The following is a 17,410-nucleotide window of genomic DNA, read 5'->3' on the forward strand; positions in this document are numbered from 1 at the left end:
TGTCACAGCGAGCAGCAAATCTTCTGTAGCTGGATCCCCCTCCACCCACACATACCAGCAGCTCCACTAGTTGGGTATTAGCTAAAACAAACAAAAACAGGACATATTAGAATATGCTCCCATTCCCTAGGAATTCATAAAGTATCTGCTACCCTAGTGCTTGCCTCATAAAACAACTGGGTTACAGAATGTGTCTAGGGAGAACACAAACTGGGTCACTTTAGCAATCATAAAACGGTTAAACTAAAGTATCTTGTTCAGGCAAGAAGGTCTGATTATAGCTCAGGTGAGCGTACCCGTGCTAGTTTTAATCTAGCCAGCATTGGTAAGAGTAGTAGTGCAGCAAGGGCTTCAGCACAGGCAAGCAACCAGAGTGCCTACGCAGCACCCCGGGCAGGCTTGTACTTGGACACCTAACTCATACTATTCCCACTTGACCCACTTGGGTACATACTCGGGTGGCTAGCCCAAGCCACTGCAGCCATGCTGCTATCTTTTAGTGTGCTAGCTCAAGCAGAACTAGCCTGTGCATGTCTGCCGAGCTGGGAATTATACCTCCCAGCTGCAGTGTAGACATACCCAAAGCTGCCAACTGACTGATCTATAGGCCAAAATGGCTGGAATGCAGAATGCTCTGCTCACTGCCTCTCTGACCCCAGCAGAAACAGAGGTCCCATTGATGATTGAGGGGAAGGAGATCAGCGCTAAAGGCAGTCCTAGGGGGCAGACTGGTAGAAAAGGAGGTCCTAGAAGGAGAGGACCTGAAACGGCAGCAAATTATCATCTGATTCCTCCTGCTTTGGCCACACCTTTGGTGTGCCACATGCAACTGCACTCAGGGTGGCATGGGGAATTGGCACACTGCCCCTGCACTGGAAATAATCTATTAGGTCTGCTTTTACCATCTTTAAGGCCCCATTAAGCCACCAGAACAACATACACTGGCTTTAGCAGGGGACAGAACTGGCTTCCTATCGTATAGGATCTGTTGCATAAAACATAGGGCTAAATCTGCCTGCAATGGATCTCTGATGGAGTGGAGAACCAGTGAGATCCCATGGGAGATGAGGAGAGCAAAGGACTGCTAGATATGACAGAGAGGCTAAGCAGATGTGGAGAATTCAACAAAAGCCACTTATGGAAGGCTCATTGAGGACTCTACACGGCAAGCCTCAGTCACTTTGCAGAATTCCACTCTGCAAGTCTGAAGCCACTTCTTGACTCTCAACAACCGACAAAAGTGTTTTTGAGTACTCACCAATATTTAGCAGTGACATGTTTTAGTGATTATATTTTTTCACTCTCATTGTATTTAATCTAAGGCATTTCCAAAGATCGATCCATCATAACAATTGTATTATAAATCGTGTCCACCCTTCTTAGGAAGGCACTCAGGGTGCTGAACATTTAATAGTCATAATAGTAAACAACAATTAAACCATCTTTATACACACAGCACTGATGTGTTCAATATTATATTGGGTATTTAGCATTACTTTTTCTTGCTGATCCACCATACTGGATCACTTTCACACTTGCCTTTGCTCATTAGGATATTATTTATAGTACAGCAGTGTCAAATGGTAATTATCTCAGAAGCAGCCGCAAACAGTTTCTAAATGATAAAGTAGCAGCTCTTCTAAGTTCTCCCTCCTTCCTTTGCAGTGTCTCCTCCAGAGAGCAGGGGAGTGTGCTTCCTTGTCACTCTTGCCACCCTAAGCAGTTGAGATAGTTTTTTTTCTTTTGCACCAGCATTTCTGCCTCACAAACACTGAAAACAATTTCCGTTTTTAGACAGCAAGGACACCGACTTGCTCTCTACCCCTCCCCCAGTCCTTGCTGTGCCCTCTTCTTACCTTCAGTGGCAGAAGAAGTCCATGCTGCAGTTTTTTCTTGAACAGCAGCAGTTCTATGGCAACAGCAACTTGGAGGCAGCGATCCCTTGCATCTCTCACTTTCATTTCCTTCAATCAGCATACAGAGGCATGATTTGTTTGCACAGTATGTTAGCAAATTCAATTTCAATGTGCATGTTGCAAGTGAATTTGTTCCTTAGGATTGCCAAGATGTATTTCCCAGCTAGCTAAATGTTGCTCTCACTAATGAAAGGCATTAAAGGAAATCAGAAAATTCCTTTAATGTATTTAGAATAAACCATTTATAACCATTTTCATTTGCGATATATACTGAGCTTTCCCAGATTTAGTCAGACATATATGAAAAGGAAATTCTATCAGCTTTGGGTCCATGGCCAAAAGATAAAATATCATGTCCAACGGAAAGAGTTTTAAATATTGTGTGCAACTACTGAATGAGTCTTTATTCACCATGACACCTATATGAGATCAGTGATTTAGTTGTGAAATTCCTGAAGGAAGAAAAGTGTAAAGCCACACAAAGGTCTTGCAGTTTCAGACCAAGGTAAATTGTGCATCAGAGTCTATTTGGAAATACTAATACAAGATACAGAGCAGTACTTAGCAGGGAAACACAATATTCCCTGACTGAGAGGCTGATGAACATCTACAGCCAGGAAACAGATTGGTTAGAAATGGACATTTCCCAGGTTCCCCCACTTACAAATTAATCAAAAATGGGGTGCAAATAAATGCCAAATATGATAGCAAATAAATCACTATATGAGACTTAGAAACATACATCACGAGAGGCTTTTAAAGGAAGCATTGTGACACACAGGAGATAAAGTAATCAATACATTTCTGTAGTCCAATGTGAACTGTCATTTCTGGTACCTGCTGTGTTAGGAACAAAGGCTACTGGTTACTGCTGACGGCTGTGACATGTTGTGCTAAAGTGCAAGCCCTGGGTTAGAGCTAACGATTGCCACTGTAACTACTTGCTAATGTCCTAATTTGCTGCACCACTCAGAGTATTTTGTGCATAAAGTTCTGCACACTACAATGAGACTATACCCTGTAATCTGGATAGCAGCATATGAGGTTTAAGAGACTGCAGGGCTTTTTTCAGTTTTGTTTTCCTGGCTTCAAATAAATATTTGGCATATGACTATATTAAAACTCTTAGCAAAAAGCTTCAAATTATATTGGATGATGATTATGGTCCAAAACTGAGCCATCAGAGCAGTTTATTATTTGAGTTGGGGCTCTATTTTGGTCATTAGTTTGTGAAACTGTCATCTGAATCATTTACAACAAACACTGTTGTAAACACTGTTGTGTCCAAACAGCAGCTTTTTTCACAACACAACTCCATGTTTGTACATCTACACCTACCACATTGCTGAGTCTGTATTAGTGCATTCTGGAAAAATCTGGGGAGCTATATAGTGCCTGAGCTACAGATAGAGGGACTGATTCTCCTCTTTTCGGAGTGGTAGCCGTCTTAGTCTGTATCAGCAAAAACAACGAGGAGTCCTTGTGGCACCTTAGAGACTAACAAATTTATTTGGTCATAAGCTTTCATGGGCAAAAATCCACTTCATCAGATGCATAGAGTGAAAAATACAGTAAGCAGAATATATATTCTAGCACATGAAAAGATGGGAGTTGCCTTACCAAGTCGGTGGTCAGTGCTAACAAGCCAATTCAATTAAGGTGGAAGTGGCCTAACAGTTGACATGAAAGGATGAATACCAAGGGAGGGGAAATTATTTTTGTAGTGCTAATGAGGGCAATGCAATCAAGGTGGCCCATTTCCAACAGTTGACAAGAAGGTGTGAGTACCACCTTTGTAGTGATTACTTTTTGTCGTGACCACCTCATGTAATCATTTACACCTATTTGTTCGTGGACAGTCAGGACCCCTGTGCCCAAAGGCTATGCATATAGCGTGGCACAAACAGCACTCTAGAAAATCCTACTGCACAGACAGCTGGAAAGGAGGATTGGTCCCCAAAGGCATCTCTTGGCAGCCCTAACTACACTCCTAAAAACACCACATAAGCAGTACACCAGAAAGTTACGGGAAGACAACTACTGAAAGCCAGGGTGAAACACCCTTAGTTCTGTGGACACGTTTACCACCACCTATGCCACTAACTGGTTAAAAAGATGTAATACAGACAACGCCTAGATAGCATCTTTCATCCAAAGATCTCAAAGAGTTTTTATAAACATCAGATAATTAAGCTTCACAACATCCCTTATTAATTGTTATTTATTAATATTTAGATTGTGGTAGTACCTAAAGGCCCCACTCAGAACTGGGTGCTCCATTGGGCCAGACAGTATGGGAACACACACATACAAAACATGATTTCTGTCCTGAACTGCTCACAATCTAAGAAATCCCTGTGAGGCAGGAAAGGATTGTTATTCCTATTTTATAAACCAGGTGAAACCGAGGCACCGAGAGTTGAAATTACTCACCCATAGTCTCATAGTGAGTCTGTAACAATACCGGGAATAGAACTCGGGAGTTCTGATCCTCAGTCACCTGCTCTAACTACTACTCCACATTTTGTTAGAAAAATAAAGGTTCAACAGAAAACTTTGATCCAGTAGAAATTTAGGTTAGCCCTGATGATGGTGCATGTTTTGGCTCCGAATATACAGTTTGTTTACAGTTAATGAGGCAGCGATCTGTCTTTGTTGTTAACATTTACTCATTGTGATAGGTTGTATAAACTGCAGAATACTCAGTGAGGGAAGTAAAATTGTCCTTCTAGAGGCTGGAAACTTTTGCTACACTTGGCTGACACACAAAGGGCAAAACAAGCAAAGAACGCTTGCAATCCAGAGAGGTGAATACCTTGTGTCATTTCTTTTCTGATGGTTATAAAGCTAATTTTTTAATGTTCTGACAATAAAAGCCTGGAAAGACATTTAAATGCTGAACTTTTCTGTGCAGTGTTTTACCAGTTGTTCCTTTCAGTCTGATTAACCACTCACACTTATGTTGTCACTTATATAGCACTATAGTTAGCGAGACACTTGTAAGTTGAGTTATTTTATATGTATTTAAAACAGCAAAAGTATCTATTATTCTTTTATGGTGTAACTATATATTACTTTAAGAGCACACTCTATTTTAAATATTTGATTTCATAATTAATATTGGATATATAGCCTATTACAATCAGAAGTCACACAAGACATTAAATTTCATAGTATACAGCATTGTAATAAGATTTCATTTCTTCACTCAATAGTTGCTGTCAATTTTGTATCTATGGAGTCTTGTGCCATGTAAATTATTATAATTCTAATTACCAATGAACAATCAGTAGATTTCACTGTTAGTAGGACAGAGTTGTATGGCTGCAAAACAGAGGAAAAAAGACCCCACACTAAAAGGAATCAACATGGTGAGCAGGCCCAGGCTGTAGCAGTTGTTAGATAAGTAGAAGTAAATGTGACTCCTTTGGTACAAACTGAAGTTAATGTAACTTGGCGATTATAATTTTGGGTATCATCTGTGGACGCCAAATTGAACAACCAAGAGAATAAATATATCACATGCAGGATTAAATTGTACTGAGAAGAAAACCAGGTCAATGTCAAGATTTTGCTGAAATTATTCAATATTACCTTTTCTCAGAATTTTCGAGGCAGCCACCACTCTTATTTTTTGCAGACTGCTTCTGACAGACGTACAAGAAGTACAGTGTACCACCGTAGTGCAGAAGTGTTACACTTGGCCTGCAAAATAAATGTAAATGCAGTACTCTTTCAGGATGTTAGCAGCAGCTGTCACTTGCTTAATTTTTCTAGCTTTCTTTTCTCTTGCATTGCAATCTAAAGGACAAACTCTGCCCTCAGACACGTGCACACAACTCCCATTAACTAATTATACTTTGCACTCTAATGCACCTTCCAACTAAGGATCTCAACATTCTTCACAAACATTTAATTTGCCCTCACAAATCTCCTGTGAGGGAGGTATTACTATCCCCACTTTACAGAAGAGGAAACTAAAGTGTAGACAAAGAGCCGATCTCGGTCCAGTTGAAACCAATGACAAAACCATTTACCTCAGTGGTGCACTGCCAGCCCCTAAATGATTTGCCTAAGGCCACAACACAAGTGTCTGGCACAGTTGGGATAGAGCCAACATTTCCAATTCCAACTCCCCGTCCTGGGCCTGAACCACTCAACTCTTTCCCTCTATTCTCTGGTGAGACTCTGAAGGGTAGAATTTGACCCCAAATCAAACTGAGGATTCAAGACATCCAGCTATTATTACAACTGTATCTCTCGTGTCTACAGTATGTTGGAGACTTAATGATTGATAAAAGAAAAATAAAATAGAAGAAAGGGAAGACCTAAATACTTTCAACAGAAAAAATCATATGATTTGAGATTTGATTGGGTCAGCATGCTTCCGATTAGCTGACTATTAACTAGAAAAATCATAAGAATCACAAATCTTCTACTAAAACACAGTATTTCAAAAGCATACCCCAGACGTACTGTAAATATTTTCCTTGTTTAAGGAAGGAAAGGGTCGGAAGGAATTTTTCCTCCCTGGTCAGATTGATAGAGACCTGGGTGGAAGGAGGTTGCCTTCCTTTGCAGCTAGGAGCATGGGTCACTTGCAGGTGTAAAGTAAAGTAAATGGTGGATTATCTGTAACTTGAAGTATTTATATAATGATTTGCAGAATCTGGTAACTCAGCCAGAGGTTATGGTTTATTACAGGAGTGGGTGGGTGAGGATCTGTGGCCTGCAACATGCAGGAGGTCAGACTAGATGATCTTGATGGTCTATGAATGCAGGACAGCCTGACTGGATTGGGGATGTGGATGTGGGAAGAAGGCTGGCACTATGATGGATCTGTTAATGTGAGGCCCAGTGCCTTGAGAGAGGCTATAGGAATATTCCAAATATCTTGTATAAATTGGAATAGATGTTAGGTAAAATTTTCAAAAGTACCTATGTGATTTAGGAGCCTAAATCCCATTGACTTTTGTTTAGGCAGGCTCCTAAATCACTCAGTGGCTTTTGAAAATGTTATCTATTAAGTCTAAAGCATAACTACTCAATGAGCTGAAATCAAAGAGCTCTCATTAACTTGTTCAGAACCCCACTGAGCAAAGAATTTCAGTTTCATAGAGTTTAAGGCTGCAAAGGACCAATAAATCACCTAGTCTGACCTGCAGTATATCAGAGGCCATTAAATTTCACCAGTTGCCTTGGTGTCACAGATCCACAAGACCGGTACTATGCCTCCAGCTTTGGAACATCCTCTAGAAGGAAACCCTTCAATGTGCCAGACCCCCTAGGGATCTCATTCTTCCTCTAGGGTAAGACACGCAGCTTAACTGTCTCCTTAGACTGGACCTTTAGGTCAACAGAACGGGGTTGGTTGTGTAGACATATTGCTTATAAAATTGACCTAATGCGACTAAATTCGACCTAACCTCGTAGTGCAGACCAGGGCTCAGTCATCTGGAACTCAGCATAGGAAGTCCTTCGGTTAGCATAGAGAAATGAAGGTTAAACCATCATGGTTAGCCCAGAGCCCAGCTAAGCTGTAGTGAACCCCATTGTTCAAGCACTGTCTATCTCTCAGTCTGACATCTTTGGTCGGTTCCCAGGTGAGAGCCCTAACTCCTTCCAGCAGCCAACTCTTATTCCCTACCTCGCATCTCTCCGGTCCTTTGTTCTACAGCCAGGGATTGTTGTTCAGTTTCCCTGTGGCGAGGCAGGGAAATCCATATCACTCTGGGTCCTTGGTTGCTAGGTATCAATGGTCTGGTGACTGTATTTGCCATTGTCTTCTCAGGGGCTACACTGATATGGGGACTAATACTCAGACAACTAGGCAATGTCCATACCCATGTAACCTAGCCTGCCCCGAGAGCAAACAGTCCCTTTCCCCACTCTGGGTAACAATGCAGCATATAGGGGAAACAAAAGCACACTCAGGATTCATAAAAATATTACAGAAAATTCCCACGTCCTCACACTTGGGTATTTCAGTCTTCGGGAGACTAAACTGTTGTGTACAGGCATAGAACAGGAGAGACTGAGGTGTCACCAATGCCCAAGGCCCCTGCAAGGGCAAGGAATTACAAAAGTTGGGGTTTCAAAAAGTGTGAAGTCCTGTAAACACAGAATGACAGGGCTGTAAGACACTGAACTACTTCAAATAGACCAAATAGATTATAGACAAAGGTAGCTCATGATATACTAAAATCATTGCTGAATGCATCCCATAGGAGTAAGGCTTAAAGTTAGACTGCGACAGTGAAGAAGCAGAGGTGCAGTTCATGCATAAGTTGTTATTATTTAATTTGTTTCCATTGTGATTTCGATGGAATTGCACCAAGGTTACTCTAGCAGAGAATTCGGCCAAACTACTATATTGAGTTTGTGTGATGGATTGTTTACCCCACACAGATTGCTAAAGGGTTAATAGGGGCCTGAGGGAGAAATTAACCAGTCCTGGGTACACCTGGAGGGTAGGCCAGACCTAAATAGAAATAAAGCCCAGATAAGGGAGAGCAGGGTTTGTCTCCATAAAGTGCTAGGTGAGCCCAACCGGGGAGAGGAGAGGAGAGGAAAGGAAGCAGGAAGTACCTTTTCTCTGCGAAACAGCCTGAAAAGAAGGCTGAGAGGGCAAAGGAAAAAAGACCAGAAAAGGCTCTCAGGGGGGTTGTTGAGTCTGATGATGATGTGTTGTTGTTCTTCAGAAACCAAGACCTCCCATTGCTTGCTTTAGATGCTTTGTTAGTGGCTTCAACTTGAATGAGTAAATGACTGGAAAGCCAATCTAAACTGCTGCCAAGTCACCTAGTCCATCTGTCATCCAGAGGTAATAAATAGCAACTTGTATTGCCCATTTTCACTGTGATCTCAGGTCCACCAATATTATCTTATGGGGAGACATCTTAATACAGCACAAACTACAGCAGGTGTGGAGAGAGATGTACATTTAGCACACAAAAAAAACTGTTCGGTGGCTCTTTTTTTTTTCCCTTTTGCCTGGTGATGTCTTGCATCCTGTCCGGAGAGGCAGGAGTGAGAGGAGAGAGGAGTAAAATAATTAAATATTAATATCTTGGTATGTATGTAATGTATGTTAGTATGTGTTAACCTGCATAAGGTAAAGAGAATGTAAGTGAGAGAAAGAGACCTTGTGAACCTTGTGAATTTGTTGTCTGTTTTTCTTGTCTAGTATTGCAGACAAATAAAATATAGATATTAGCTTAAAGTATAAAAAAATGCATGTGTTTATCTTTGCAAATGTAAATCCTAAATGTTACTAAGTCTACTAGAATAAGATTGTTATGAATTGTTTACTAATTGAGAGAGATGAGAGATCCGGTCAGGGACTCCAGGACACTTCCTCCTCTCCCTCTTTCTCTTACTCACACTAGTTTTTTTTAAATTTTTTTTTTTTTTTTGCAAAAAAAAAAAAAGCGAGAACTGAGTTTTCTTTTTTGGGGTTGGGGGGGGATCCGGATACCACACACCACACACTGCTAGACGACATTTCGCATCCCATCCCCCCACAATGAGCCAGAAGGCTTTGAGATCTTTTTGAAATTCTCTTGGGGGGTGGAGGAGCTGAGGGGTGTCTGTCTGGTCTTGTCTGTTTCTGTCTCTGCTGATCCTTCTGAACTGTCTGGCAGGCAGGGTGGAAAGTGGGAGAGGCCCCACAAGAGAGGCTTAGTTAAGGTTGGTTAGTACTGTTGGAGGTTGGCAACAAACTAAGCATAAGGTAATGCAGCATATGCATAATAAGGTGCATGTAAGGTAATGCATTAGGAATGCACCGTGCTTTTAGGTTTTACCGGGCATGGTGTGGTTGTCATTAAGTCATACCATATTGGGTTAAAAAAAAAAAAAAAAAAAAAAAAAAAAAAAAAAAAAAAAAAAAAAAAAAAAAAGAAAAAAAAAAAAAAGGTGTATAGTGTGTGTGTGTGTGTGTGTGTGTGTGTGTGTACTGTTGGTGTGAGATTGCCTTGAATGTGCCCTCATCAGTATAATGATAGCAGGGTAGTGTAATCTTTAGCAGGTAATCAGAGCACTATGGGAGGGAGCTGCTTGATAGTCCGCTGAGACTCAGCCCTGCTGGGCCTGTGTGGAAGCTGCCTGGGTCTCCCCTCCTTTCTCCTGTGTCCCCTACTGACAATCTGATCGGCTCTCTCATAAGCAATTGTCTCTCCTGGCTCATCTCTTCGACGCGGGAGCTCTTTATGCTGAAAGGGAGTGTAGGAGGGGAGGTGGTCTTTGAGGTAGTCTCTCCTGTGTATGAGTGTCTCTCTGGGATGTCTTCCCTAGTCTGAACGCTGAGGGAAACAGGGGAGGAACCCCTGGAGGGATGATGGGGACCCCTCTGGGAGGGTGTGTCTGGAACACCCCAAGGGTACCACTGCCCTACCATATACTTACATATTACATGTATGTGTACATATGTCCTTAAAATCTGCATGTATTTAAATGATTAAACAAAATTTATTTGTTGAAATTTCTTTAATAAAATGATATTTATTTAGTACCTTTTAATTAGATAAACTTACAACAATCAGAGAAACCTATCAAAGTGGCAAACTGCAAGGAATGCACAAAGTGACTCGTTTGGAAGAGAGGGGGAGTCTGAAGCAGTCAGAATGAGTTAGTCTCTGAAAAGAGACTGAAGAACTTAAAAAAAAAAAAAATGTAAGAAAACTTAAAACTTAAACATCCTGAATCCTTTTCCTTAGCTGTCTCAGTGCTCAGTTCTGCCCCTCCCCAGTCCCAGTAGCCTGTAAGTGAGGCAGAGACTGAGACTGCAGAAGTCTGTGATTATTGTCTACGTACTGATGTTATTTACTTACTATGCCTCATAAAGATTCTGATTCTTGCAAGCTCATGCCTCAATGATTCCATGATGTGGACATGCCATCCAATGATCATCATCTGGATCCACAGCTGCCAGCATCAGACGCATTTTCTTTTCTTCATCATTCAAGTCTAGTTTTTTCCAGAGTTTTGATTTTTTCTCTTTCTCAGATTGCTGCTCTTTCTCCTCTCTTCTGCTGCTCTTTAGAGACTGCTGGAAAGCATGCTCCATACATCCCTTTTATAGATTTTTTCATTTGATTCAGATTCTCATTCTTTTGAGGAACTTTGGTTTTTTTAGAAATCTGTGTTTGGTAATTTGCAGGCTTCAAATCTGCAGTGAAAGCTATCTTAAAATAAACGTACAATGTTGTTCATCATCATATGAGAATATATTATATAATATAATATAATATAATAATAAAATTAGAGAGGAGGATTATTTCATAAGCAGGCGGAGTTCAGTCACAAATTTAATTAATTTTTATTTTATAGCATTCATCATCAATATGGAAGCATGATCAATGGTCTGGATGCAAGCATAAAATGGCATACATATGATATGTTTAAAATCACATTACTTGACAATGTAAAGCATAATGAAGAGTACATGCCAACTGTTGTAACTAATTTGACATTGTACACATTACAAGAATGCAAATTTAAAAGGCATGTTTATCATAGTGATTTGCTTTGTGTTTGAGTTGTTGAAGTTTATGTAACTGATTGAACATTTGTTTTGTTTTGCTTTGAGTTGTTTTGTAAGTTTATACTTACAAAATTAAGTATTACAAAATTTTTACAAATTTTGCAAAACAGTTTATAAATATTAAAATTTTTAAAATATTTACTTGCAATTTGAAATTTTGATTTTTACTATTTCTGTATTTCTTTTAATTATATTTGTTTGTAAAAGTATTAAAAAATCCAAAATTGCAAATATAAATTATTAATAAAATTCAACTTAAATGAAATAATTAAATACAAAAAAAATTAATTTGTTTAATTAAATATTTGTAGTTAATTATTATTAATTTTAAACATGTTTAAAAAGTTAATCATTGAATTAATCATTGTTTAATTTAATCCATGAGATAAATAATGATTTATTTGACAAAGAACAGTTCAGAACATAAAAAAACAGCCCTACAGAAAAATAAATCCCTCAACTCCCAGAAAATCTTTCATCCCACTCATCCGAAACCTCCTTCAACATTTTCATCCTCAGTTGTGTTTTGCTTTCACACCATCTGAGGGCTCTTCCAGTAGCACCATTGTTTGTTCTCTCATCACTCTCCTCTCCCATAGGCAGAGGCAGAAGCACATGAGAAGGAGCAGGGCGAACCAGCCAGTGATTCTAAGGGCCCAGTGTAATCTGACCACTGTGTTTACAAGGTGAAGTTTCAGCTGCCTGCATGACAGGTGCTCCAGCAGCATCTGGCTAACCTGGGGAAGCCGCGTGACTTTTTCTTGGGGCGTGCAGCTCTGGGCCCTTGGGCTGTGGGAGGGGAGAGCTGCAGCAGCAGAGGTGGGTGGGCCAGCAGCCCAGTCTGGGGGTGGGTGGGGGGCTCTCCCCACTGCAGGGGGGTGGGGGGCTGGGCTCGCCCCTGCGGGGTGCCCTGGCAGCCCACTGCCAGTGCCCCGCTGCCTGGCCCCCACAGCACGGGCACCCCCCAGCCCACTGCCGGCAGCCCCTCCAGGGCAGCAGCCCACCGCACCCTCTGTTGCCAGGGGCAGAGCCAGCACAGCCAGCACCCCTGCCAGGAGCAGAGCAGCGCCCCCCAGCCCCCCCTCCCTCCAGCAGGCCAGAGCCCTGCCCACCCCCCCAGGACCCCCCTGCCAGCCCCACACCAGCCCCCCACCCCCCACCCCAGCCCCCACCTCCACCCCCCCCCCCCACCAGCAGCCACTCCCAGGGACCCCCCCCCCCTGCCTCCCCTCCCCCCCCATTTTACTCCCAATTTTTTTTTAGGAAAAAGTTTTATTACAGGTCAAAGGGAGGTATTTTTGTGACTAGATGATTACTGTTGTCATTCCCTGTGATGATCAAACCTTTTAAAAACACTTCAGCTAACAGCATTAGCAATAGTAATCCTTTTGTCCAGCCTCTGCTTCAGAGCATTAAGGCAAATTATCAGAGCTAATCTCTTTTTGTCAGAGCATGCCTTTGCAATAGCCATTATGCCATGAACTTATATAGACCTATTTCTTTTCTTTTAACTGAAGTCTTTTTTTTGTTTAGTTTCTTGGCCTTCAAACAACATCCTCTGGCAACAAATTGTGAGTTGGTGTGTGTTGTGAAAATGTTGTACATACAATGTGTTTGTAGGTTTTCTCTATACATGGAATGGAGGTGGGGTTGTGTTTTGTGTTGGTTGTGGGAAATACCTCCCACATGTTGTGGTTTGAATGTTTTAATAATATTTAAAGGATTGGAAGTGTAGAAATGGTGTTTGTTATTTAAATATGAGTGTGTAAGAGTTAGAAGATGTGATGAGATATGAAGGTGGGTGGTAAGGTATGAGAGGTGGAGGGTTGAGTTTTATTTGGATGATTATGGGAAGGAGGATGAGGATTACCTGGACATGCATTATGAATTGTGGCAAGGCATTGACATATGTTGCAACAGCATGGGGAATTTGCATTGCACAAGAGCAACACACACACAAATGGGATGGTGATTTTTATTCTGGAATTTCCCCAGAATAATTATGTTTTTGCTGTGAAAGGCAAAGGAAAAAAAAACATTAATTACACTGATGATGAAAAGACTATACTGAGACCAATATGACATGAATCATTAACTATACAAGGGAGAGCACTTAAATAACAAAGGGAAGGGTTGGTGGAACCTGCTGAGAAAGGGCAAGGGACTGGGGTGTGTGTACTGGTAGGTACTGGCCCCTTTTGTGTGGCCAATTGAACTTTCTTTTCCTCTCTGGCTCAGAACTACAGCACTGTTTGAGCATCTTAACTGTTGAATCTGGAGGAGTGGAGAGCTGAGGCTGAATTCCTGAATGCACTGGGTGGTCAGGCTGCAGCTGAGCTGACATCACTAAACTAGAGCAGCTTACTGGGCTGCTAAGCAGCTGGCAGAGCTGAGCATGCGAGCATTGATCGCTAGCAGAGGGCAGAGCGGCTGCGTGAGTGGAGCCTGAGTGGCAGCCTGTGGGCAGTGGGCAGAGTGAGCAGTCTGCAGCTGGCTGTGGCGGTGGTTGGGGGAGTTGGCTGGCAGGGCAGCACAGACAGCCAGGCTTGTGCGGCCCCCGGGTAGGCTGGAAACGCACAGCAGAACTCTGCTGCTCCCCAGGGGCCAGGAAGCCCACGGAACTGCGTAGACCACTTTTTTGGCTTTTTGGGGGGTAAACTCTGCGAGTAAACTTTCCTTTTGTTGGTAAACTTTTGTGGGTGTTTGTTGACCTTGAGACAGAGATTGACTTTTGAACTTTGCCTGGTTTTTGAACCATTGCAGACCTGGAGTTGGGTGAAGTGTTGGATGTACTTGAACTGTCAGTTTGTGTGAGTCCTGTGTCTCAGGTGTTTTGCCGCGTTCTTGTGTATTGTTCCATTGTTGTGTGGTAGTATTGCCTTTTTGCTTCTCCTCCCGGACTTTGATGTTGCAGTGGTGGGGCCGGGAGGGTGGGGCTGGTGTGTACTGTCACCAGGTCACTGTGGTATTTGGCATTGGGTTGTCATTTGGTTATTGGAACGGAACTGCTAGGTAGGACTTGTTGAAGTCCACTCAGTTGACTCAGAGGGATTAAAGGGGTTACTAAGTTTTCATTCATCACTCTCCCTAGTGGCATAACCTCTCTCCAAAATATCTCATTTAAGAGTTCTTACAAATTTATTCAGAAATAAAAATCCATAACAACTCCATAAAGACATAAAGAAAGAAATTCCAGAAAGCCAAAAAGAAAGCACTAAAAAAGATAAAAATAAGAAAAAATACAGTCTCTTAATAAAGATAAAAATATGTCAGAAACACTCACCTTGGACATCCTAAAATTCAAAAAATCATATTTGACTCAATCAATAATGTCATAAAATTTTGTCTCCTTCAATATTCACCTAGTCATCTTGTCATACTGCATTTGTGCATTTTCCTATTATTTGGACTGGATCCAAATTACATGTTTATTTCCTCATTGTGTATTTTTGATCTTTCTTAAAATCACCTGCATGATTTATATTATACACATTTTCATATCCTATTACATGCACATAACCACTTTTAAAGCACATTACAATGTAAAAACAACACATAATTATTCACTGGCACAATAAATTTTCTGATTTTATTATAATATAACCTATCAGTTAAGTAAATGAGTAAAATATTTTTTGTATAAATTAAATAGCACAATATGGGGAGTAATAATAAAACTTTTAAGTCTAGTAAATGCAAATAATTTTATTTCTTTTTGCAGGAGTAGCAGGGGTGGGCACATTGGGTGAGCAAACCCATGCAGGAGGAGGTGTGGGAAGGGGCTCAGGGCAGGGGTTGGGGTACAGGAGCGGTTTGGGGAGCAGGCTCCGGACCGGCACCACTTACCTGGAGCGGGTCCGGGGTGGCAGCGGCTCACAGCGGGGCTAAGGAAGGCTCCCTGCCTGCCCTGGCCCCGCACCACTCCCGGAAGCAGCCGGGACCATGTCCCTGTGGTGGGGGGGCAGAGGGCTCCACATGCTGCCCTTGCCTGTGGGTACCTCCCCTGAAGCTCCCATTGGCCACGGTTCCCCGTGAACTAGCACAATGTTAGCCTCTGAACTAGCACAATGATTCTTAAACTTTTGTATTGGGACACCTTTCAAACAGTAAGCCTAGGAGTGCGACTTCCCCCGCCCCTTATAAATTAAAAAACACACATTTTTTAATATTTAACACTATAAATATTGGAGGTGAAACAGGGTTTGGGGTGGAGGCTGACAGCTCATGACACCCCACATTGCGACCCCATAACTAGCAAAATACCATTGACCATTTTGATCTAGCTTGCACAATAAAAATTGACAATGTATTATCTTGTTTTATTTTAGTTTGTGTCATCACAACGGTATTTCCTGACACAATTTAGTATTCACATTGTCAGACTGTCAGCTGCAATCTGTCACAACACAACTTTTCCATCACATACGAATAAATCTGCATCAATCCTAGCAACTGCATGGGTTAACTCCCACACAAACATCCCCCAAATATACCTTCATCTAGAACAGGGTCTCTGAACCTTTTTCTTTTTGAGCCCCCTTCAACATGCTATAAAACTCCACGGCCTACCTGTGCCACAATAACTGATTTTCTGCATATAAAAGCCAGGACTGGCATTAGGGGATAGCAAGCAGAGCAATTGCCTGGGGCTTCATGCCCTGGGGTCCACACAAACCTATATTGCTCAGGCTTCAGCTTCAACCCCAGGTGGTAGCGCTCAGGGCTCAGGCTTCAGCCCCATATGGTGGGGCTTCAGCTATCTACCTTGGGCCCCAGCAAGTATAATGTTGGCCATGTTTGGCAGCCCCCTGAAACCTATGCACGGGCCCCCCGGGAGCCTCGGACCCCTGGTTGAGAACCACTGATCTAGAATACATTACCCACATTTTAACTCTCCTTTACAATCCCCTCAGCCAGTTTCTGCTACCTCAAAAACAAACCAAACAAATATAAATATCGATACTGCCCACCAGTAAAAGTGTGTGAAGCTAATCTATTTAACCTATCTGGGTTTTTATACAGCACCCATCGCGACAGTATCTGAGCACATGAATTAAACAGCAGTATGGCAGCAGAAATCACCTTCTAGCCAAACAATATAGACAGCAACCTCACCCTATCTGCAACCATCTCCCCTAGGTTCGATCTTCTCCCCTATTCCACCTCACTCCTGCATCCCCTGGTACCTGTTCCCTGAGCTGCTTCCACACATCCATTTCTCCAGAGTGCCACAGCTTCTCCTTCCCCTTGTCCCTCTCCAGTATTGCCTACTCCAGACATTCAAAACTATGAATCTCTCCCCCACCCCAAAATCAATTTAAAAATCACCAAAGAGTTTTTTCTTTTGACTCTATTTGCGGTTCTTTTGCTGCCGGTCTTGTTTTGGAGACTTTCCCAGGGCAGTTTTCTAGCTTTTTCCCCATAACACTAGGGCTATTAGCTTACTTTTTTTCATGTGCACATAGGGGCGGGTAAATGAAAGAAAGCCGAGCATTTCACATAATCCCATGACTCCTGGAGCCTGGGTTTGACACCAACATGGCACGACTGGTGATAAACTCCTGCCTTGTGATCACCCTGCCCTCCTCACAGGTGATGCTCAGGCTTTGATCCCTTAACCTTCCTCACCTGGTGCCCCCTTTTCTCCCATCCCCTCAGCTGCCCCGCCCCCATCTCATGGTGGGATCCCCCCTTCCCGCCCTAAATTCCCTTCCCTCTTTCTCGGCCGCTTCCTCGGACCTCTGCTGCCCTTTCCTCTCCTTTGACCCCTCGCCGAGCTCCCCGTTTCTCCCGCTCTTTCTGGCAGAGCTCCCCCGCTCCGACGACCCAGCCCCCTGCCCCACTCAGTCTCTCCCCTCCCCCCTCCCGAACTGAGCCTCTGTCGCCACTCTGCAGCAGGGGTCAGGCAGGGAAACCCCGTGTGCGAGTGGTGGGGGCACGAGCAGGAGAA

The 17,410-nt window shown here is 42.5% G+C and overlaps 1 long non-coding RNA gene across 2 annotated transcripts in view; it reads right to left on the reverse strand.

Annotated features, from left to right (window-relative positions):
• Positions 1–17,410, reverse strand: part of LOC120371848 — an 18,427-nt gene continuing 1,017 nt past the window's right edge. Inside the window, exons 1-4 of one of the 2 annotated variants that reach the window (XR_005584610.1) lie at positions 16,789–17,220; positions 5,511–5,621; positions 1,857–1,964; positions 1–81 (exon numbers count right to left, since the gene is read on the reverse strand). This is a non-coding gene — a long non-coding RNA (uncharacterized LOC120371848). Of the gene's footprint in view, positions 82–1,856; positions 1,965–5,510; positions 5,622–16,788; positions 17,221–17,410 lie in introns of those variants that run through there. The other variant, XR_005584609.1, reaches the window with a different exon arrangement.

Source organism: Mauremys reevesii, linkage group 9 (genome assembly GCF_016161935.1).
Source record: "Mauremys reevesii isolate NIE-2019 linkage group 9, ASM1616193v1, whole genome shotgun sequence".
Lineage (NCBI taxonomy): Eukaryota > Metazoa > Chordata > Testudines > Geoemydidae > Mauremys > Mauremys reevesii.